The sequence below is a fragment of the Gossypium hirsutum genome, chromosome A09 (genome assembly GCF_007990345.1).
Source record: "Gossypium hirsutum isolate 1008001.06 chromosome A09, Gossypium_hirsutum_v2.1, whole genome shotgun sequence".
NCBI lineage: Eukaryota > Viridiplantae > Streptophyta > Magnoliopsida > Malvales > Malvaceae > Gossypium > Gossypium hirsutum.
The window spans coordinates 30,570,730-30,596,035 of NC_053432.1; the positions used below are offsets into that span (position 1 = coordinate 30,570,730).

At 38.9% G+C, this 25,306-nt stretch overlaps 3 non-coding genes across 3 annotated transcripts; 2 read left to right on the forward strand and 1 right to left on the reverse strand.

Annotated features, from left to right (window-relative positions):
* Positions 1-887: 887 nt before the first annotated feature.
* Positions 888-993, forward strand: LOC121207391 (small nucleolar RNA R71). Its single transcript, XR_005902482.1, has one exon. It is a non-coding gene; the product is annotated as a small nucleolar RNA R71 (small nucleolar RNA).
* Positions 994-18,157: 17,164 nt separating this feature from the next.
* LOC121206887 (small nucleolar RNA R71) lies at positions 18,158-18,264 on the reverse strand. Its single transcript, XR_005902059.1, has one exon. It is a non-coding gene; the product is annotated as a small nucleolar RNA R71 (small nucleolar RNA).
* A 5,959-nt stretch (positions 18,265-24,223) lies between these two features.
* Positions 24,224-24,330, forward strand: LOC121207372 (small nucleolar RNA R71). Its single transcript, XR_005902463.1, has one exon. It is a non-coding gene; the product is annotated as a small nucleolar RNA R71 (small nucleolar RNA).
* Positions 24,331-25,306: the final 976 nt, after the last annotated feature.

The following is a 25,306-nucleotide window of genomic DNA, read 5'->3' on the forward strand; positions in this document are numbered from 1 at the left end:
TCACATTGGGGTATGGCACATGATGTTTATATTTGAAAGCCACTGGTTTGTTTTTATTATAATCTACCTCATGTTGACCTTTGCTTACCACAGTTTCTTGCCTCGGTTCTGGTCCAGGCTCAACGGCTCCTTCGTTATCTTGAATATTAATTGTGTTGAGCTGTTCCCTTGGGTTGGGTTCAATATTACTTGGCAAGCTACCTTGTGGTCGTTCGGAGATTAGTTTGGACAGCTGGCCTATCTGAGTTTCGATCCCTTGGATCGACGCTTGTTTATTTTTAAGTGTTGTCTCAGTGTTCAGGAAACGAGTTTCCGACACTGAAATAAACTTTGAGAGCATCTCTTCAAGGTTTGGATTCTTTTCCTATTGGTAGGGTGGTTGTTGGTAGCTCGGAGGATGTTGTGGTCTTTGATTTCCTTGACCGCCCCACGAGAAATTTGGGTGGTTCCTCCAACCTACATTATAAGTGTTACTATATGGATTGTTTTGAGGTCAAGGATTATTACCTATGTAATTTAATTGCTCGTTATCCATGTTGTGGCCATAAGGTTGGTATTCCGAATGGTTTGTTCCACCGCTACTTGCTTCGCACTGCATTACTGGGTGAACCTATGAAGAATTAAGAAAACCATCAATCTTTTTATTTAAGAGTTCTACCTGATTAGCGAGCATGGTGACCAAATCGACATTATAAACACCGGCTATTTTCGTTGGCTTTGTCCTCATGACTTGCCACTGATAATTATTCAGTGACATCTCCTCTATAAACTCATAGGCATCTTCCGGTGTTTTATTGTTGATGGTTCTACCCGCCGCTGCCTCAACCATTTGCCGAGTCGAAGGGTTCAGACCATTGTGAAATGTTTGTACTTGGAGCCAAAGCGGTAACCCATGGTGAGGGCACCTTCTCAAAAGGTCCTTACATCTCTCCCATGCATCGTAGAGTGTTTCTAAATCCATCTGTACAAAAGAAGAGATATCTTTATGTAATTTAGCCATTTTAGCCGGCGGAAAATATTTTAGTAAAACTTTTTTGGTCATTTGTTCCCAAGTAGTAATTGATCCTCATGGTAACAAGTTCAACCACTGTTTAGCTTTGCTCCTCAATGAAAAGGGAAACAATCGAAGATGAATGGCATCATCAGAAACGCCATTGATTTTAAATGTATCGTAGAATTCCAGAAAGTTTGCTAAGTGAGTGTTGGGATCTTCATCCTTCAAACTATCAAACTGAACAAATTGCTGTATCATCTAAATAGTGTTAGGTTTAAATTCAAAAGTATTTGTAGCTACAGCAGGTCTAACTATACTAGATTCAGTTCCTGTTAAAGAAGGTTTAGCATAATCATACATAGTGCGTGGAGCAGGATTTTGATTAGCCGCAGTTGCAGGAGGTAGCTGATTGCCTTGGTTTTCAGCTATCTCTTCAGTTGGGGGTTGAGTATCGTCTTCTTGCTTGTTCTCCGTGTATCTTAAGCTGTGCCTTATTTCTCTTTGGTTTCTACGGGCTGTACGATTGATTTCTTCATCAAAAAGTAATGGTCCCGAAGGGTTTCTTCTAGTCATAAACTATAAAAACCTGCCAAGAGAAAGAAAGAGTACGTTAATAAATAATAATAATAAAATTAAATTAAATTGCAAGAATAAATAAATGGCTAAAGTAATAAAAATTGAGCATTCCTAATACCTTAGTTCCCCAGCAACGACGCCAAAAACTTGATCGCCTTATTTCATGATAGGTTTTAAATATTTATAATTACTCGTTCTTGAACTAACTATTATCGCGATGTAGGCAAGTGTACCTATCGAACAGTAGTATACTTTTAGCAAGACCAGATTGTCGAGCCCAAAGGAACTAAAAGTACTAGTAATAACTGTCTTTTTATTATCTAGCCTAAGAATAAAGAGGTTTTTGTTTTAACTAACTAATTATCTAAACTAAGAACTCACAGAGAATAGAATTGGAGAATTGCTTTTGGGGAAAATCGATTGACTTAAGACAATACCTAAGGAAAAATCCACATAGACTTTACTTTTTATTCTGGCTCCGAATCCGACGATTTATTCATTCAACTTGTTCCGTACAGATCCCTAAGTTATGTTATTATCCCTATTCAAGACTAATAACGTCTAATCCCTAGATTGAATAGTTGAGACTTTTCTCTAATTAACACTATAGGGTTGCATTAACTCAATCTATGGATCCCCTTATTAGGTTTCACCCTAATCCGGAAAAATCTTGTCACCCTATGTCTAGGCGCGCAATCAACTCCACTTAATTATGACAAATGTACTCTTAAACAGGGTCTATTCCTCCTCTGAATAAGAGCATGTCTTGAATCAGTATCCTGGGATATCAAAACAAGAATTAAGAACAAGTTAAATATTTATTATACGATTCAGAAAATAAAAACAAGATGCGTCTTAGATTTCATTCCCTTTAGGTATTTAGGGGCTTTAGTTAATAACTAAATAAGAAAACATCTCAGAATGATAAAGAATACAAAACATAAAGAAAACCCAAAACTCCTGAAGGGAAATTGAGGAGAGATCTTCAATCTTGATGATGAATCCGGCTTCCGAGATGGATCAATCGACTTCCTTGGAGTAATTCCTTACTCCCCCTTCTCCATCTCCCATTTCCTCCTCCTTTAGGGTGTATTTATAAGCTTTGGAATGCCTAAAAGCCCTCAAAATTGGCCTTTTCCGAATTGGACTCAACTTGGGCTCGGTAGGGACACGCCCGTGGCACACGCCCGTTTTCAATTACTTCAGGCCGTGTTTGAGCCTGCCAAATTGACACGACCGTATGGTCTGCCCGTGTGAGGAGGTCCAGGCCGTGTTGATTTCGTACTTTGGCCTATTTTCTCCATTTTTGGCCCGTTTCTCATTCCTTTCGCTCTCTTATGCTCTCCTAAGTATAAAATATGAAATTAAAGAATTAGGAGCATCAAATTCACCAATTCTAATGAGAAATCATCCATAAAATGCATTAAACATGGGGTAAAAATATGTATAATTTACAGTTTAAAAATATGTATAATTTACGTTTTATCAACCACGTTGGCCTTTCTAGGGTGATACTCTATACTGCAGTCGTAATACTTAAGCAGTTCAACCCATCGTCGCTGCCTAAGATTCAACTCCTTCTGAGTAAGGAGATACTTAAGGCTCTTGTGATCAGTGTAGATGGTACACTTCTCACCGTATAGATAATGCCTTCAGATCTTTAATGCAAAGACAACTGCAGCCAACTCCAAATCATGCATTGTATAATTAGGTTGTGAGTCTTGAGCTGACGAGATGCATAAGAAACTACGTTACCGTCTTGCATCAGAACGTATCCCAAACCCACATGTGACGCGTCGTTGTACACTACGAAGTCCTTACCAGGCTCAGGCTGTACCAGAACTGGAGCCTGGGTTAACACGGTTTTGAGCTTCTCAAAGCTCTCTTGCTGTACATCAGTCCAAACAAAGGCAACTCCCTTACACATTAACTTAGTCAATGGTGCTGCGATCAAAGAGAACCTTTCTACGAAGCATCGATAATATCCTACCAGCCCCAGAAAACTACGAATCCCAAACACATTCTTCGGCTGTTTCCAATCCAACACAGGCTCAATCTTATGAGGATCAACACAAACCGCCACAGCAAACACCACATGTCTCAAAAAAGTTACTTCTTGAAGCCAAAACTCACACTTAGAGAACTTCGCATAGAGTTGTTTCTTATGAAGGATTTGCAAAACAACCTTGAGATGCTCTTCATGCTCGTCTTCAGACTTAGAGTATATCAAGATGTCATCGATGAACACCACCACGAACCGGTCTAAGTATGGCTGAAACACACGGTTCATCAAGTCTATAAACTTCGCTAGTGCATTTGTCAACCCAAAAGGCATAACTAATAACTCGTAATACCCATAATGAGGCCTAAATGCCATCTTATACACATCGGCCTCCTTGACCCTTAACTGATGATAACCTGATTGTAGATCGATCTTTGAGAACACTGATGCCCCTCTAAACTGGTCAAACAAGTCGTCAATTCTCGGAAGTGGGTATTTATTCTTGATCGTCAACCTATTCAACTGACGGTAGTCGATACATATCCTCATCGTACCGTCCTTCTCCTTTACGAATAAAACTCGTGCTCCCCATGGAGACACACTAGGACAAATAAACCTACGATCCAACAGTTCCTGAATTTGAGCCTTAAGTTCTGTCAGCTCCTTTGGCACCATTTGATATGGGGCGATAGACACCCGAGCTGTACCAGGAATCAACTTGATTCCAAATTCTACCTCGTGGCTCGGAGGAAATCCTGGTAACTCCTCTAGAAAAACATCTGGAAAGTCCCTTACAGTACAGATGTCCCTAACTGAAGAGTCCACAGAATCAAAAACACTGATGTAGGCTAAAAACACCTCACATCCTTTCCTCACCAGCTTCTCTACCACTAACGCAGATATCATATTAGACAAATAATTCCATCATTCCCCAATCAAAACTATCTCGCTATCCTCATTGGTCCTCAAAACAACCCTCTTTTCAGCACAATCCAGACTTACATGATGCTTCATCAACCAGTCCATGCCCAGAATTAGGTCAAACTCCCCAAACAGAAGTTCCACCAGATCAGCCAAAAATATCGTCCCTTGGACTTCCAACGGAACATCTCTAAATAATTTATTAACCCTAATAGACTGCCCCAACGGACTCACCACCGAAATCTCATTAGAAGTGCTCTCATGCGGAATTCCCAAAGTCTCAGACATAGAACATGCGACATAGGAATGTGCAGAGCCTATGTCTATCAATGCAACATAAGGTACATCAAGAATTAAAAACATACCTGTGATGACGTCCGGAGTATCTCCACCCTTACGACGACGTATCTCATAGACAAGTACAGGCTGCCTCACCTCAGTCGGCCCAGCAGCTCTGCCTGGTGCTCTCTGGCCTCGACCCATACCGTTACCACCCCTAGCCTGTCCTCGACCCCTAGGTGGCTGTTATACCCCTCTTGGTGGCTGTGCAGTCTCAGCAACCGGAGCTTGCATCTGATTACCCCTCAGTGGACAATCCTTAACTCGATGCTCAGTCGACCCACACCTTAAACAAGCCTTAGTAGCTTTCCAACACTGCCCAGATGGCGTCTATTACAAAGCAAACAGATCGCCACCCCAGTAAGTGCAGTAGTAGGCCCAACTCTTGTGGGCCTATCAGATCTAGCTTTTTTCCTAGGCCTCACCCCAGCATTCGAAGGCTCTGCATCCCTCTTAGCCTTCCCTCGATCACGATTCTAGTGCTCAGCGCGATTAACCTCTTCGACTATCTTAGCCTTCTCGACCAAGGCAGAGAAATCCCGCTCCCTCTGTAGAGCTATCAGAACCCACAGATTATCATGGAGACTATCCTCAAATCGGACACAGCGCTCATACTCGGTCGCCACCATGCCTCTCGTATAACGGCTCAATCTAATGAACTCAGCCTCGTACTCAGCCACTGAACGGTCACCCTGATTGAGATTTAGGAACTCACGTTGCCTAGCATCAGTGTAGCTAGCTCCTATGTACTTACTCTGATAAGTGGTCTTAAAAAGATCCCAAGTCAGTCGGTGGGCTGAGTGCCCTCTTTAACGGTCAGCCACCACTGATCGCCTCATCTCACAGCAATGACACAGCCCTCTTGAGCTTCTGCTCATTAGAAAAGTCCAAATCGTCTATGATACGCTTTGTGGCCTCCATCTAGTACTGGGCCACACTCGAAAAAACTCCAGTGATGCCCTTAAATATCTTAGCCCTATTCGACCGGAGTCATTCCCTAACTGACCCACAGCCTCCAAAGCTAGTATTAGTCCCAACAGCCCTCTCCAAAATTTGCAGCATGGCCTGGGACAGTGCGTCATCCCCGACTGCATGGTCTTGAAACTCAGCAACAGTCTCAATAACAGGTGGCACCGGCGTCTCGCTAGTGTCTGGATTAGGGATCGTATCAAATGCGAAGGACTCAGCTTCAATCTCTCTACGGCCTCTACTTCGGCCTCTAGTACCCCGTCCACGAGTACCACGTACGCTCATCGTAACTATCGACTTAATCTGTATTTGGTATTTTTATGCACATCAGTTTACAGTTCAATAATTATTAGCAAATATTTTATGCAATATAGTTATAGAGTTTCAGAGTCAGTTATCGCGAGAAGCAGTCTCACTACAGTTTCAGTCCATACTACCTATAGTGTTTCAGTAAAGTACCACCTACAGTAGTCCTATAACACACACAGTATTTCAGGCAGATTCAAACAACATTTCAGGATGAACATGCTGTCAGACAGTACATATCAGAATTTCAAAGAACTTACAGGATCAGTGCTGAAGGCTCGGTGTACTACATACTTGTTATCAAAATTATTTCAAATCATTTTAACACCATTTTTTTTGTTTTTTTAAACCCAAATCTACAGCCGAGTTTTGCAACCTGACTCTAATACCACTAAATGTAACATCCCAAACCCGGCCTAGACATTATGGCCGAATCTAGCGAAGTCACATGAGAATGTATTTAAAATCATGTTTACCCAAAAACCATTCCAGTTACCACCTTTTACTTAACTCAAAAAACATATATTGATTAATTATTTTGACAACATTTCTTGGTTCGCGAAAGCTTAAGAACAAATAAAGTTGCAGTTCCAAAATCCATAAACAGTATTTCAAAATTCTGAACTTAAACTAAATAGTCTGAAACCAGAAATTACATAATTACTCCCAACTATAGCAATTAAAATAATAAAAACATTAAAAACCTTTAAAACCAAAGTGTAGGTAACAGTGTTCACCGTCGAGTCCTTCTGCTGCATCGATCCAACTACTACTGGGGATTACCTGACAGACAAACAAAATAAGGGGTGAGTTTTCGCAAACTCAGTGTGTACATCCCCTCAGTAAATCATGCATGTAAACGGATAGCAGTCCAACAGTCATAATCGAGCCTGAGCTCTTAACAGGAACAGTGTAAGCCTTAGCCCACTCAAAACAGTATTAGATACATTCGGGCCTTAGCCCATACAGACATACATGCATATCAATCAGAGCAGTAATGCCCACTAACCCTACACATTATCTCCGTCCAACCCAACACACCATGTACGGATAAAATCGACCCACCCAGCCCTACACACTAAGTATGGGGATAAAATCAACCCATCCAACCCTACATGCCAAAAGGTACCATATACAGCACGTATCAGATATATGCAGTATAGCTGCCAGATGACAGGCTAATAGCCTTTCAGTGTTCTTTCTCTTCAACAACATACCCAACCCAATGCAATGCAACATAAATAATAAGGCATGCTCATGTGCAGATATCAAATCATAACATCATCATCAAATCAGAACAGATACACATGTTTTAATTATCATGCTTTTACATACATATTAGTATCAGATCAGAGTATAGGGGACTTGGACGACTTGGACGACCTGTGCAACCTTGCAGAACATTTCAAACAAATCAGGCTCACACACTCGTGTGCCCTGCCCGTATGGGCCCATACACCCGTGTGGCTCACACAGCCCAAATTGGCCTTGCCCGTATGGATCACATGGCCTGGCCCAAGATCCCACACGTCCGTGTGGCCCACACAGCCCAATTGGTCAAGCTCGTGCCTATCACACGACATCGTCAGCCTCACACGGTCGTGGGTCGTGCTCGTGTGGCGCGCGCACGACCTACTTCGTCGACCACATGGCAAAAATAGGGATCAAATTAGAGGATTTCAACAATAATAGGTTATGGGTTAATATTGAGGGTAAATCAATTAATGGCTTGTTAGGCTCAAAAGGGGTTCACTAAGGGTTAATTATGGAGGTAGGCTTTTGCGGGGTGAGTGGGTTAAACCTAAGTGCCTTTATTATCTTGACATATCAAATCAAATGGTGTGGTCTTGACATGCATAATCCAGCAAGTTCTAGAATAACAAATCAAAACTGAAGCACTCATAATGAAAGTGAACATGGAAGGAATAAAATATGCTCTAAAGGCTCAAGGTCTCACAAAAATTATGGCTTTTTGATGTTCAAACTTGTGAATTTCAACTCAAGATAATACCTAAACTTAGGGAAACAACCTAAAAGTTTTTAATTCTTCAAAAATCAACTTATCATGCTTGATTCCATAATATCTTAAAGTTTAAACAATCAATGCATAAATATCTATGTTTTAATTCAAGACATATCAATAAAAATTATAAATTAATCAAAATTCATTCTAATAGTGATATGAGTGATTCACGTGAGAATAAGACAAAATTTAGGGATTTCTAATGATGATATAAAAGACCCCCCACACTTAAGATGTACATTGCCCTCAATGTACAAAGATAGATATATTGAAAAAGATAGATTTATAATCATAAGATAGGGAGAGAAGTGAAACTTCCTAAATGATGAATGAACTCCTTGAATTGGAGTTATAAAGAATAATCGGCCAAAGCAACGATGAGGGTAGAGGAGGATACTCTGGTGGTAGTAGAGGTTCATTAGTCCATAAGTCCTCTACCATTGGAGTTTTTAGTTCCTATTTGATGATGAGCTTTGGAGCTCTTTATGACTGTGATAAAAATCGGGAACTCTTTAGGAAATATAATGGAGCATAATTACTAGTAATGAAATAACCGAAAATAAAAATTTTAAAAACTCAAGATAAAATAGTATTTAAAAGGAAATAAAAAGTAATTTGAAAATATAAAGATAAAAATAAAATAAATAATAGGTGTTTATAGAGAAATTGGGGCACACGGCCGTGCCTTCATTTCAGCCCATGCATTTCGTGGTTTTTAAAATTGGGCGCATTGGTGTACACGGCCATGTTGCACAGCCGTGTCAATCTTTGTTCGCTTCTCCCACATCCGTGTATGCAGGCACACGCTCGTGTTATTTTGACAGGATCGACCACGGTCGGTGGGCACGGTCGTGTCGCTTGCCCGTGTTAATTTGGCAAGATTGTCCACGGCCATGTTGCATGGCCATGGCAGCTTTATCGAATCCCGTGTTGGGGAAATGTTTTTGCTGTGTTTTCACACGATCGTATCGCATGGCTGTGTTGAATCCCGTGGTCTATGCACAGCCTACGGCACGCTCGTGTGCCTGGCCGTGTGGTTCTAAAAATCCTGTATTTAGTGACTCAATTAGTGAATTAAATGTTAAAGACTAAAATTTAAAGAAGTTAACACCGTTAGTGCTCGGGGTGCCTTTCGAGAAGCGTTTGTTTATAGTTTAAGCTCGACTCTACCTTGTGGGTATCTTTAGGTAACTTCGTGGAGCCGTAGCTCCTCTTTATCGTCTTTGAAATTCTTACCGTTATACATTTTGAGACGATGTCCATTTACGTTAAAAGTGCCTTGTGATGGATGACTTACCTCTACTGTGCCATATGGAAACACAGTTTGAACTACGAAAGGACCTGACCATCGTGATTTAAGCTTTCCAGGAAATAATTTGAGCCTCGAGTTATATAATAGGACAAGATCTCCAACTTCAAATTGCCTTCGTTGCTTCAAACAGGCATCGTGGCGGCGCTTCGTCGCTTCCTTGTATAGGCATGAATTTTCATATACATTGGCTCGCCACTCATCTAACTCGTTCAAGTGCATCAACCTATTTTCACCTGCAAGTTTGGGGTCAAGGTTTAGAAATTTTATAGCCTAGAATGCCTTGTGTTCCAACTCAAATGGTAGGTGACAACTTTTCCCATAAACAAGTCTGTAAAGTGATAGTCCTATGGGAGTTCTAAAAGTAGTTGTATAAGCCCATAAAGCATCATCTACTTTCATCGCCCAATCCTTCCTGTTTAATTCTACTGTCTTTTCTAGGATACGTTTAAGCTCTCGGTTCGCTACTTTGACTTGGCCACTAGTTTGAGGGTGATAAGGGGTAGCTGTTCTTTGATGAACTCCATATTTCTTGAGGGTCTTGTCAAATTGAGAGTTACAAAAATGAGTACCCCAATCACTAATAATTGCTCTGGGTGTACCAAATCGAGAGAAAAGTTTCTTAAGGAATCGTACTACTACTCTAGCATCATTAGTAGGTAAAGCTTGGGCTTCAACCCATTTGGACATATAATCAACAGCTACTAAGATGTATTTATTCCCGAATGAACTAGGGAATGGGCCCATGAAGTCGATACCCTAAATGTCAAATATCTCACATGAGAGCATAGATGTCTGAGGCATTTCATCACGTTTAGATATATTACTTGTCCTTTGACATTTGTCACAAGAAGTAACATACCTGTTGGCGTCTTTGAATAGAATGGGCCAATAAAAACCTGATTCGAGGACTTTATGTGCGGTCTTATTTCCACCATAATGTCCTCCAGTCTGTCCTGAGTGACAATGTTCCAAGATTTTCAATGCTTCTGTCCTTGTAACGCAACTCCTAATGATTTGATCTGCACATTTACGAAAAAGAAAAGGGTCTTCCCAGAAGTAGTTTTTCACATCAGTGAAGAATCGCTTCTTTTGCTGATGTTTCAACCCTTTTGGGATAATGTTAGCGGCTAAAATATTTGCAATACTTGCAAACCAAGATACCTCAAAATCAGATATAGCAAAAATTATTCTTCAGGGAATGAACCAGTTATTTCAATGTCAACTAGTTCTTTGGTACTTGCGTTTTCAAGCCTGGAGAGATGGTCAGCCGCAAGATTTTCAGCTCCTTTCTTATCCTTAATCTCCAAGTCAAATTCCTGCAATAATAAGATCCATTGAATGAGTCGAGGTTTTGCATCTGTTTTAGTCAAAAGGTGGCGAAGAGCGGAATGGTCAGTATAAACGAAAACTTTAGACAATATTAAATATGGCCTAAATTTATCGAATGCAAAAACCAAAGCTAGGAACTCTTTCTCCATGGTGGTGTAGTTTTCTTGCGCGACTGTCAAAGTCCTATTTGCATAATAGATAGGTTGAAAATGTTTATCTCTTCACTATCCCAAAACTGTACCTACTGCAAAATCACTCGCATCGCACATTAGTTCAAAAGGTGAATTCCAATCAGGTACAATTATAATTGGAGCTTTAGTCAGTTTATCCTTTAAAGTATTAAATGCTTGTAAACACTCCTGATTGAAATTAAAAGGCACACATTTTTCTAGTAATCTAGTCAAAGGCATAGCTATTTTAGAAAAGTCTTTAATAAATCTTCTATAAAACTCAGCATGTCCTAGGAAGCTTCTAATAGCCTTAACCGAATTAGGGGGAGGTAGTTTTTCAATGGTTTCAATTTTAGATTTATCAACCTCAATCCCTCTACTAGAAATTTTATGTCCTAACACAATACCTTCTTTAATCATAAAGTGAAAATTTTCCCAGTTAAGCACAAGGTTTGTTTCCTCACATCTTATTAACACCCGTTTTAAATTTTTTAGGAAAAGATCGAAAGAGTTACCGAAAACCAAAAAATCATCCATAAATACCTCCATGACATCTTCTACGAGTTCGTCAAAAATGGCCATCATGAGGCGCTGAAAAGTAGCAGGAGCATTACATAATCCAAAAGGCATTCTACGATAAGCAAACGTACCGTATGGACATGTAAATGTCGTATTTTCTTGATCTTCAGGAGCTATTGGGATTTAGAAATAGCCAAAGAGTCAGTCTAAAAAGTAGTAGTACATGTGTCCTGACAATCTTTCCAACATTTGGTCAATGAATGGAAGGGGAAAGTGGTCCTTTCTCGTGGCATCATTTAGCTTCCTATAATCAATGGACACTCTCCAACCTGTAACTGTCCTTGTTGGTATTAATTCATTCTTTTCATTCACTACAACTGTAACACCCCAAACTCAGCCTAGACGCTATGACCGGATCTGATGCGCCACATCGAAGCGTTCAAAACATGGCGTATTACTTAGTTTGGAAAAACTTAGTTGGTGTTGTAAAAGACACTTTTAAAAGTAGGTTAAAGTGAATGGAAGCTGTGCACCAGGTAGGAAACCAGGAAAGAGAGGAGGTGAGTCCGTCGGACTGCTTAAGTACCAAGCTCCCTTCGGATCCAATCCTAGACATGCACACCGCCATTGCCACACTCTAACATCTCGTATAATTTTGAGAAAACCATTTGGTTATGACCATCTTAAGAAAAGGTTGAAAACGTTTGCTTAGCGGAAGGCTTACTTGTATTCGTGTTATTTTGAAATCACTTAGTGTTTTTGAAAACGCGTCCTAGAGCTAATCTATTTTGTTAGTTATCATAGATCAGTTTTATCATAATAGAATTAAATAATAAAGAAACAACCCAAACCATAAAAATAATTAACGGCCTTATTACAAAAAAAAACCCATGACCATAAACGAAAAATATGGAAAATCTAGTTCACCAGAAGAAAATGAATTTGCAGAAAACGTGTGGCCACTCCGAATCCCGCCCAGCTCCAAGTCCGCCACTAGGGCTCACCTGCAAGGATGGAAGAAAAAGGGGTGAGTTTGGGAAAACTCAGTGTATACAGAAACCCATCCAAAGCCCAAATCAGCTCGAGCCCATTGGGCCTAAGCCCTATTCAGATAACAGTACACAGTCGACCGAAGCCCTTTTCAGAATACAGTAGCAAGGCCTTAGCCCCTTTTTACATAACAGTGTGGCCCATAGGCCCAGTTCAGTAACATAGGTAACAATAGTAGTAATCCATGCAAACCCATCTGGGGAGACTACTCAACCCACCAACCGCTACACTGCACCCGTACCAGCCCTACACTCCATGTAGGGAATATCTCAACCCACCCAGCCCTACACTCCACAGTTGCAGCAACGCTGCTCAAATATCAGTAAGTTGAGGTAAAGCCTCTAGTACGTGGATGAACCACCTTCAATACTTCCTCCATCAATACCCCAATCCCATGCAACAGATATTAATAAAAGTATATCATGTAAAATACAGTATTAATCAATCATGCAGTTTAGCCAATTTAAACCCTAGGGGTATATTGGTAATTTTGCTCTTTAGGGGTAATTTTCGTAACTTAGCAACTACACAAGCTACTTCAGTAATTTTCAATAGTTTTATGCAGTTTGGTTCCACCATCTAACTAACAGGCTAATTTGCCCATCTCTTACCCATATTGGTCCGTAAGCCCATTGGGCCCAGTTTTGGCCCATCGAGACCCTTTTTTCGAAGTACGTTAAAATGTCACACAAACTTACTTACCACCTTGCGGTGCTAGATCAAACAATTACTCTATGTCTCGAGAGCATTCGCATACTCACAAGCCCATGAAATGCCGAAATTTCAGTATTTCGGCTTTTGCCGAATTGAACTAAGAAAGGGTGTTCGGTACACACCTGTTTCGCGACGACTGCTACTGAGATCCCTTTCGATGTCCTACAATAGATTAGCATAGTTCTTATTTACAACCATAATCACTAAACCCCAAAACTTACTCATCCATGCTCAAACCATGTCCCTAAAAGCCTTTGAAACCTTACCTTTTTGCGAAAATCGATAGCTAGCTCCGAATCCGATTGCTCCAACAACCCACACCTTCAATCCAACACTTAAGAAGACACTAATCATTGACAGAAAACGTCAGTTAAAAACCCTCAGAGCCACATGCCCAAATCGACAGCCTCCCTAGATTTTAGGGACTTCGGCTTTTCCTAACTTTGTAAAATAGGACCAGATCTGAGATGATGAACACTTACCCTTACTCCTTTTTGATCTCCACGCAATCTGGTGCAGATTTATCTTTCAAACGACAGTAGAACTCGACTCCCGGAGTTTTGAAGTTTCGGCTATAAGCCCCCAAATCTATGGTTTTTCGGCTTTTGGGTGATAAAGGAGATGACAATATGAAACTATAACCTGGATGTAGAATTGCCGACAAGTCTCTAGAGTTTAGAAAGAATAATCGTTGATTAATGGAAACACAATGTTAAAGGGTTTGGCTTTGAAGAAATCGGTAGCAGTAATGTGTGTTCAAATTTCGGCTTTTATGGATTCGGCAAAAGTATTGATGAACAGCAGAATTGATGAATGGTTTTGAAGAAGAAAAATAGAAAAAGAAGAATAGGGGAAGTGGTAGTTTCGGCTAGAGAGGAAAAAGAGAGAAAAGAAAAACCTTGTGATGTCAGAGCAGAAGAGAACGACACCACCCAATACCCTAGGTGCCGAAATACTAACCTCAAACCCCCTACCGATTTTTCCCTCTTCAATTCCCAAAATTTGGCCAACTCCTAGCCTCTCTCCCAATCCCTTAAATCTCTCCCCTTATCCCTCCTTAATCCAAGCGTTTGAACTGATTCAAACTCTCCTCTAGCAGAATCCACCTGGACTCCAACACTTACCCCTCCAGCACTTAAAAATAAATGCATCTATTTGTCAACACAGGGAATCGATCCCATGCCTTCCCTAATGCTCCACACGCCACCTTTTTAGGAGCCTAGTGGCGTCACCCTTGCCACTTTACTAAGGCTCTTTTTGTGATGCAATTTACCCATAACTCTATACAAGGACCACCTAGCCAGAACCCCTAACTCCTAAGTCCAAAATTCAAAAATTCAACCGGGTTTTGGCCAACACATGGGCCTTCTACAAGCCCATTTACCTACTCAAAATATTAATTTCACATCCAAATACAAAATTTTTAAAATCTTTACAAAATATTGAAAACCGCGAATAAATCCGAAAATCAGGATGTTACAACAACAGTCATGCCTCTTTTCTTAGGAACAACCTACACTGGACTCACCCAAGAACTGTCAAAAATAGGATAAATAATTCCAGCATCTAGGAGTTTAATTACCTCAGCTTTAACAACTTCCTTCATGTTGGGGTTCAGTCGTCTTTGGGTTTGAACGTATGGTTTATATTCATCTTCCATTAAAATTTTGTAGGTGCAAAAAGAAGGGTTGATCCCTTTAATGTCAGAAATTTTCCAAGCTATGGCCCTTTTATGCTCTCTTAATACTTGGAGTAATCCCTCTTTCTCCTTGGGTTGCAAGTTGGATGCAATAATTACCGGTAATGTGGAATTATTTCCAATGAATGCATATTCCAAGTGAGTCAGCAATTGTTTAAGTTCCAATTTGAGAGGCTCGTCAATAGAGGGTTTTTACTTAAGTTCATCTTTTACCTTAATTCCCTCATATTCTGCTAGTTTTGGGGAGGTTTCATTGGAGTTTAGTTCGGTTCCTATTTCAGAATCATCATCCATCCCCTCTCCTTGGGCGAGACATAGTCCCATCGTGCCCTTGTGTATAATTTCCTGAAAATAATCTTGAGTAGCATGATCAATAGAGTCGATAAAATAACGTGAGTCATCCTTTTGTCTAAAAAATCTCATGGCATCATAAATTTTAAAAATAATCTCTTCATCACCTACTCTAAGTAACAATTTACCATCACCCACATCAATTACAGCCCTAGCAGTGGCTAAAAATGGCCGACCTAAGATTAAAGGCACCTCAACATCTTCATCCATGTCAAGCACAACGAAATCAACAGGGAATATAAATTTATCTACTTTTACAAGTACGTCCTCTATAATTCCCATAGGATATTTAACAGATCTATCAGCTAATTGAATACTCATCTTAGTGGGTTTAGGTTCCCCTAGACCAAGTTGTTTAAACATTTTATATGGCATCAAATTAATGTTGGTGCCTAAATCAGCTAGTGCTTTATCAATATTAAAACTACCAATTAAGAAGGGAATAGTAAAAATTCCTGGATCTTTCAGTTTGGTTGGCAGTTTATTTTGCAGTATGGCTAAGCACTCCTCATTAAGTTCCACTGTAGATAAGTCTTCAAACTTCTTTTTGTTTTTTAGAAGCTTCTTTAAAAATTTTGCATATGTAGGCATCTGCGATATAGCTTCAACAAAAGGTAAGTTAATATGAAGTTGTTTAAAAAGTTCAAGAAATTTACCGAATTGTGCATCCATGCAGTCTTTCTTTAACTTTGCTGGGTATGGGATTGGTGGTTTATATTCTTTTGGCATTAGATTGTCATTGTTTTCGGGTTCAACCTCCTTTCTATCAGCTTCTTGTGGTGGTTTCTTTTCAGATTCAACTAACACTTTCCCACTCCTTAGTGTAACTGCTTTCACGTGCTCTTTTGGGTTGGGTTCAGTGTTACTCGGTGATAAATCATAATTTATACATATTTTTACCACATGCTTAATGCATTTTATGAATGATTTTTCCTTAGAATTGGTGAATTAGATGCTCCTAATGCCTTAATTTCAAGTTTTATACTTAGGTAAGCATAGGAGAGGGAAAGTAACGAGAAATGAGCCAAAAATGGAGAAACTAGGCCAAAGTACGAAATCAACACGGCCTGGACTTCCTCACACGGGCATACCACACGGCTGTGTCAATCTGTCAAAATCGAAGCACGACTTACATGGGTGTGTCCCTGCTGAGCCCAAGTTGAGTCCAATTTGGAAAAGGCTAATTTTGAAGGTTCCTAGGCATTCCAAAGCATATAAATACACCCTAGAGGAAGAGGAAATGAGGCACAGAGAGAAAGAGGTAGGGAACGCTCAAAGGGAGATGATTGATCCATCTCAGAAGCCGGATTCACTATCAAGACTGAAGATCTCCCCTCAATTTCCCTTCAGGAGTTTTGGGTTTTCTTTATGTTTTGTATTTGTTATTCTTCTAAGATGTTTTCCTTTTTAGTTATGAACTAAATCCCCTAAATACTAAGGGGAATGAAACGTAAGATGAATCTTGTTATTATTTTCTGAATTGTATGATAAATATTTAACTTGTTCTTAATTATGTGTTCTTAATTCTTGTTTTGATATCCCAGGATACTGATTCAAGATAAGCTCTTATTGAGAGGAGGAATACACCCTGTCTAAGAGTACATTTGTCATAATTAAGCGGAGTTGATTCCGCGCCTAGACATAAGGAGACAAGATTTTGCCGGATTAGGGTGAAACCTAATAAGGGGATCCATAGATCGAGTTAATGCAACCCTAGGGTGCTAATTAGAGAAAAGTCTCAATTATTCAATCTAGAGATTAGACGTTATTAGTCCTGACTAGGGATAATAACATAACTTAGGGATCTCTACGGGACAAGTTAAATGAATAAATCGTCCGATTCGGAGCTAGAATAACAAGTAAAGTCTAGGTGGATTTTTTCCTTAGGTATTGTCATAATTCAATCGTTTTCCAAAAGTAATCCCCTAATTCTACTTTCTGTGAATTCTTAGTTTAGATAATTAGTTAGTTAAAATAAAACCCCCTACTTTTAGGCTAGATACTAAAAAGACAGTCATTGCTAGTACTTTTAGTTCCTTTGGGTTCGACAATCCGGTCTTGCTAAAACTATACTACTGTTCGATAGGTACACTTGCCTACATAGTGATAATAGTTAGTTTCAAGAATGATTAATTATAAGTATTTAAAACCTGTCACATGAAAATTGTGATCAAGTTTTTGGCGCCGTTGCCGGGGAACTAAGATATTAGGAACGCTCAATTTTTATTACTTTAGCCATTTATTTTTCTTACAATTTAATTTAATTTAATTTAATTATTAATTTACTTTTTCTTTCTCCTGGCAGGTTTTTATAGTTTATGACTAGAAGAAACCCATCAGGACCACTACTCTTTGACGAAGAAATTGATCACACAGTTCGCAGAAACCAAAGAGAAATAAGGCGAAGCTTAAGATACACAGAGAAAGAGCAAGAGGACGATACTCAATCCCCAACTGAAGAGATGGCTGAAAACCAAGGCAATCAGCTAGCTCCTGCAATTACGGTTAATCAAAATCCTGCTCCACGCACTATGTATGATTATGCTAAAACTTTTTTAACAGGAACTGAATCGAGCATAGTTAAACCTGCTATAGCTGCGAATACTTTTGAACTAAAACCTAACACTATTCAAATGATACAGCAATTTGTTCAGTTTGATGGTTTGCAGGATGAGGATCCCAACGCTCACTTAGCAAACTTTTTGGAACTATACGATACATTTAAAATTAATGGTGTTTCTGATGATGCCATTCGACTTCAGTTATTCCCTTTTTCATTGAGGAACAAAGCTAAACAGTGGTTGAACTCGTTACCACGAGGGTCAATTACTACTTGGGAATGAAATTTTTTTACTAAAATATTTTCTATCGGCTAAAACGGCTAAATTACGTAATGATATCTCTTCGTTTGTGTAGATGGACTTAGAAACTCTTTACGATGCATGGGAGAGATACAAGGACTTACTGAAAATGTGCCGTCACCATGGGTTACCGCTTTGGCTTTAGGTTCAAACATTTCATAATGACCTGAATCCTTCGACTCGACAAATGGTTGACGCAGCTGCTAGCGAAACCATCAATAATAAAACACCTGTAGATGCTTACGAGTTTATAGAGGAGATGTCACTGAATAACTATCAAAGGCAAGTCATGAGGACAAAGCCAACAAAAACAGTCGGTGTTTATAACGTCGATTCGGTCACCATGCTCTCTAATCAGGTAGAACTCTTGAATAAGAAAATTGATGGTTTTCTTAGTTCTTCACAGGTTCACCCAATAATGCAGTGCGAAGCAAGTGGAGGTGGATCAAGCAATTCAGAATACCAACCTTATGGCTACAACATGGATAACGAGCAGTTAAATTACATAGGTAATAATTCTCGATCTCAAAACAATCCATATAGTAACACTTACAATGTAAGTTGGAGGAACCACCCAAATTTCTCATGGGGAGGCCAAGGAAATCAGAGACCACCTCCAAGCTACCAACAATCACCCTACCAACAGGAAAATAAGCCAAACCTTGAAGAGATGCTTTCAAAGTTTATATCGGTGTCAAAAACTCATTTCCAAAATGTCGAGACAGCACTTAAGAATCAACAAGCATCGATCCAAGGGCTCGAAACGCAGATAGGCCAGCTGTCCAAACTATTGTCCGAACAACCACAAGGTAGCTTGCCAAGTAATACTGAACCCAACCCAAGGGAATAGCTTAATGGGATTAATGTTCAAGATGAAGAAGAATTCGTTGAGCCTTAGCCAGAACCGAAGCAAGAAACTGTGGTGAGCAGAGACCAAGATGAGGTAGGTCATAATAAAAACAAATCAATGAATGTTGAATATAAACCTAGTGTGCCATACCCCAACGTGACAAGGAAAGACCACTCAGATGAACAATTCAGTAAATTCCTTAAACTCTTAAAAAAGTTACACATTAACTTACCATTTATTGAAGCTCTATCGCAGATGCCAAACGTAATGAAATTTTTAAAGGAGCTTTTAGCAAATAAGTAGAAGTTGGACGAGGCATCGCATGTAGAGCTAAACACAGTTTGCTCAGCTATTCTACAGAATAAACTACCCAACAAACTAAAAGATGCAGGGAGTTTTACAATTCCTTGCTTAATTGGTAGTTTAGATGTTAATAACACATTAGCTGATTTAGGGGCTAGTATTAACGTCATGCCCTACAAAATTTTCAAACAATTAGGTCTTGGGAAACCCCAACAGACTAGGATGAGCATTCAATTAGTAGATAAAACTATAAGATTTCCTAGGGGTATTATTGAAGATGTGCTAGTTAAAATCGATAAATTTATATTTCCCGTTGACTTCATTGTTTTAGACATAGAGGAGGATAACAACACTCCTTAGATTTTAGGAAGGCCCTTTTTGACAAATGCTAAAATGATTATTTATGGTGGCATAGGTGAGCTCACACTCCATGTGGGAGACGAAACAATCACCTTTCAAGCTTGCAATTCTGGCGCCACATCAGAAATTGAAGGTGATCGTCTAAACCATTCTACTAAAACTGACAATATGGTACAACCTACTTTGCAGGAAATGAGTCTGAAGGAAGCACATGAGTCATTCTCAAGTAGTAGCAGAGGACCTATTCATGAAGATCGAAGGCTACAAGTTGAGGAGCTAGATGAATGGCGGACGTATAAACTGAAAACACACGATAAACCAAAACTACGCCAAAATGAGCTCAATACCTTTCCAAATCAACTTAAGGTTGGAGATAGAGTTTTATTAGATGCCGCGGATCCTCACATTGTCACTACCAAACCAAATGAAGACATCCCTCTTATGATGCTTAGTATTTTCCCATTCGATACAATCGAGGTAAGTCATCCCAAGTTCGACACTTTTAAGGTAAACAATACCCGTCTAAAATCTTATTTTGATAAGATGGATAGCAGGAATGAGGAGTATAAACTCCTCGAACCCCTATGTCCATTCAATGGAGAGGTAAGTCGAGCTTAGACTCTAAATAAACGCTTCTCGGGAGGCAACTCGAGCACGAACAAAATTAATTTCTTTAAATTTTAGTATTTAACACCTAACTTACTAACAGAGATCTTGAATACAGGTTTTTCCACACAGACACAGCCAAGCACACGGGTGTACTTAGGGCCGTGTGAAAACAGGGGAAAGATTTCCCTAACACGGGCTACGATAAATCACCACGGCCGTGTAACATGGCCGTGGGCGAACCTGCCAAAACAACACGGGCGTGCGACACGCCCGTGTCTAGAACCCGTGGTCGAACCTGTTAAATGAACACAGGCGTGGGCCTACATACACGGGCGTCGGAGAGTGAACAAAGCTAGGCACAGTCGTGCGAACCGGCCGTGCCACTTGAAAAATTAGATTATCTATCTTATTTTATTTTTCTTTTATTAATTTTTAAAGATTCTTTTGTTTTTAAACACGGCTTATCTTTATGATTACTATCAAATTATTCCCCCAATTCTCCTTTTGTCCTTTAGAATCATGTTTGTCTTCTAGCTTTATTTCCAACAACTCGCTCTCGCTAATCCAGGAATTTCATCCATTTTTAACTCAAGAAGTTTCACTTTTCTCCCTATCTTATGAACTTACACTTACATTTGTCAAAATATCTATCTGTGTACATTGAGGACAATGTACATCTTAAGTGTGGGGGGATATTCATTTCATTATCAGAAAAATCCCTGAATGACTGCCTTGTTCTCTTGAAAAGCACTCATATCATATTTAGGATAAATTTTGATTAATTTATGATTTTGATTGATATATCTTGAATTAAAACACAGGCATTTATGCATTGATTGTTTAAACTTGAAGACGTTAGAAAATTAAGCATGATAAGTTGATTTTTAAGAATTTAAAAATTTAGATTGTTTCCCCAAATTTTAGGTATTACTTTGAGTTGGAATTCACAAGTTTTAAACATCAAAAAGCCATAATTCTTGTGAGATTTTTGAGCCTTTTGAGCATCTTTTAATTCTTTCATACTCACTTTTATTATTGCTTTGAGTGCGTCAGTATTGAACTGTTATTCTAGAAGAACTTGCTTGATTATGCATGTCAGGACCACACTATTTGATTTGATATGTCAAAATGAGAAAGGCACTTAGGATTAACCCACTCATGTCATGAAAAGCCTACCTCCACGATTAACCCTTAGTAGACCCTGTTGAGCTAACAAGCCATTTCTTGTATCACCCTTAATATTAACCCTTGACCTATTATTGTTGAAATCCCCTAAATTAATTTTATCCCTATTTTTGTCGAGATTTGAATTGAAATAGTTGCTTAACTATGTTTTATTTTATTTTGTAATTTAATTTGTTCTTAAAAAAATGTATACATATTAGTAGTAGTAATCCTCTGAGCTAAATAAGTTAAATTCCATATTCTGAGAAAAGCTCTGTTGTATGCAAGTGATGATTTAATCTTTTTCTAATTTAGTGATTTTTCAATTCAATCTCGATTCTAACCATTTCTTTCAGCTTGTGACCATACCCCCTAACCAAAGCCACGTTACAACCCTCTAATGACCTTTTGATTGATGGATCATCTTAATTTATAGTGGTGGAGATGTGATTTTCATGCAAGCCTATGGTAATAACTTTTCATATTGACTGATGAGTGCTACTTACATTTTCCTTAAACACTTTGAGTGATTTGAGTGAATCTTTAGTGAGGATGTTAAACTCTATGAGATTTCAAATCGAGGTAACCACTCAGATAAAGGGAGATGCCTAAAGTTTTGCATTATTAAATACTCAACTTGGAATGTTTGAAACTTTGATGTTCTTTCAGTTGAATTTTCAATGTATGATTACCTATGGATTATTTTGAGATATTATCGATAGAAATTATAGGATGAGAAGAATTTATTTTGAATATGAGTTGAGAATTTTGCTTGAGGACAAGCAAATGCTTAAGTGTGGGGGTATTTGATAAATCGTAATTTATACATATTTTTACCCCATGCTTAACGCATTTTATGGATGATTTTTCCTTAGAATTGGTGAATTCGATGATCTTAATGCCTTAATTTCATGTTTTATACTTACGTGAGCATAGGAGAGCGAAAGGAACGAGAAACGAGCCAAAAATGGAGAAAATGGGCCAAAGTACGAAATCAACACGGCCTAGACTTCCTCACACGGGCATACCATACGGCCGTGTCAATCTGGCAGAATCGAAGCACGACTCACACGAGCATGTCCTTGTCGAGCCTAAGTTGAGTCCAATTCGAAAAAGGCTAATTTTGAAGGTTCCTAGGCATTCGAAAGCCTATAAATAGACCCTAAAGGAAGAGGAAATGAGGCACGGAGAGAAGGAGGCAAGGAACTGCTCAAGGGGAGCCGATTGATCCATCTCAGAAGCTGGATTCACTATTAAGACTGAAGATCTCCCCTCAATTTCCCTTCAGGTGTTTTGGGTTTTCTTTATGTTTTGTATTCGTTATTCTGCTGAGATGTTTTCCTTTTTAGTTATGAACTAAATCCCCTAAATACCTAAGGGGAATGAAACCTAAGACGAATCTTGTTATTATTTTCTGAATTGTATGATAAATATTTAACTTGTTCTTAATTATGTGTTCTTAATTCTTGTTTTGATATCCCAGGATACTAATTCAAGATAAGCTCTTATTCAGAGGAGGAATAGACCCTGTCTAAGAGTACATTTGTCATAATTAAGCGGAGTTGATTGCGCGCCTAGACATAGGGTGACAAGATTTTGCCGGATTAGGGTGAAACCTAATAAAGGGATCCATAGATCAAGTTAATGTAACCCTAGGGTGTTAATTAGAGAAAAGTCTCAATTATTCAATCTAGAGATTAGACATTATTAGTCCTGAATAGGGATAATAACATAACTTAGGGATCTCTATGGGACAAGTTAAATGAATAAATCGTCCGATTCGGAGCCAGAATAACAAGTAAAGTCTAGGAGGATTTTTTCCTTAGGTATTGTCTTAATTCAATCATTTTCCAAAAGTAATCCCCCAATTCTACTTTCTGTGAATTCTTAGTTTAGAAAATTAGTTAGTTAAAACAAAACCCCCTACTTTTAGGCTAGATAATAAAAAGACAGTTATTACTAGTACTTTTAATTCCTTTGGGTTCGACAATCCAGTCTTGCTAAAACTATACTACTATTCGATAGGTACACTTCCCTACATCGTGATAATAGTTAGTTTCAAGAACGATTAATTATAAGTATTTAAAACCTATCACACGAAAATCGCGATCACTCGGCAGGCTACCTTGTGGTCGTTCAGATATCAATTTAGCAAGCTGACCTATCTGAGTTTGGAGCCTTTGGATCGATGCTTGTTGATTTTTAAGTGCTGTCTCGGTATTCTAAAAACAAGTTTTTGATACAGATGAATTTTGTTAGCATCTCCTCAAGGTTCGTCTTTTTCTCTTGTTGGTAGGGTGGTTGTTGGAAGCTTGGAAGGGGTGGTGGTCTCTAATTTCCTTGGCCTCCCCATGAAAAATTTGGGTGGTTCCTCCAACTTGCATTGTAAGTATTACTCTAAAGATTGTTTTGAGATCGAGGATTGTTACTCATGTAATTTAATTGCTCGTTCTCCATGTTGTGGCCATAAAATGGGTATTCTGAATTGTTCGATCCACCTCCATTTGCTTCACATTGCATTACTGGGTGTACCTGTGAGGAACCAAGTAAACCAACAATTTTCTTATTCAAGAGTTCTACCTGATTAGAGAGCATGGTGACCGAATCGACGTTATAAACACCTGTTGTTTTTTTGGCTTTGTCCTCATGACTTGCCACTGATAATTATTCAGTGACATCTCTTCTTCAAAGGCATCTTTAGGTGTCTTATTATTGATGGTTCTGCCGATGACTGCGTCAATCATCTGCAGCGTCGAAGGGTTCAGTCCATTATGAAACGTTTGGAACTGTAGCCAGAATGGTAACCCATGGTGAGGGCATCTTCACAAAAGGTCCTTGTATCTCTCCCATGCATCATAGAGTGTTTCTAAATCCATCTGCACAAAATAGGAGATATCATTACGTAATTTGGCTGTTTTTGCTGACGGAAAATATTTTAATAAAAATTTTCAGTCATCTGTTCCTAAGTAGTGATTGATCATCGTGGCAACGAGTTCAACCACTGTTTAGTCTTATTCCTCAATAAAAAGCGAAACAACCGAAGGCGAATAGCGTCATCAGAAACGCCATTAGTTTTAAAAGTGTCGTAAAACTCTAAGAAATTTCCCAAGTGAGCGTTGGGATCCTCGTCCTGCAAACCATCAAACTGAACAAACTATAGATCATTTGAATGGTGTTAGTTTCAGTTCAAAATTATTTGCAGCAACAGCAGACCTAACTATGCTCGATTAAGTTCCTGTTAAATTAGGTTTACAATAATCATACATAGTGCGTGGAGCAGGGTTCTAATTTACTGGATCAGCAACAATTGTAGGAGGTAGTGGATTTTCTTGGTTTTCAGCCATCTCCTTGGTTGTGGTTGAAGTATCGTCCTCTTGCTCTTCTATGTATCATAAGTTTCGCCTTATTTCTCTTTGGTTTCTGCGAACTGTGCGGTCAATCTCACCTTCAAAAAGTAGTGGTCTTGACCGGTTTCTTCTGTTCATAAACTAGAAAAACCTATCAGAAGAAAATAAATGAAAAATTAGAAAAAAAATAAAAATTTAAGTTGCAATAAAAGTTCAATGGCTATAGTAATAAAAATCGAGTGTTCCTAATATTCTAGTTCCCCGACAACGACTCCAAAAACTTGATGCGTGATATTCATAACAGGTTTTAAAAATTTATAAATGAATCGTTCTTGAGACTAACTTATTATCACAATTAAGGCAAGTGTACCTATCAAACAGTATTATAGTTCAGCAAGATCAGATTGTCGAACCCAAAGAAACTATGAGTACTAGTATTTACTTCCTTTTTATTATCTAGCCTAAAAATTAAGAGGTTTGGTTATCTAAACTAATTACTAACTAAGAATGCACAGAAAGAAAATTTGGGAAAATACTT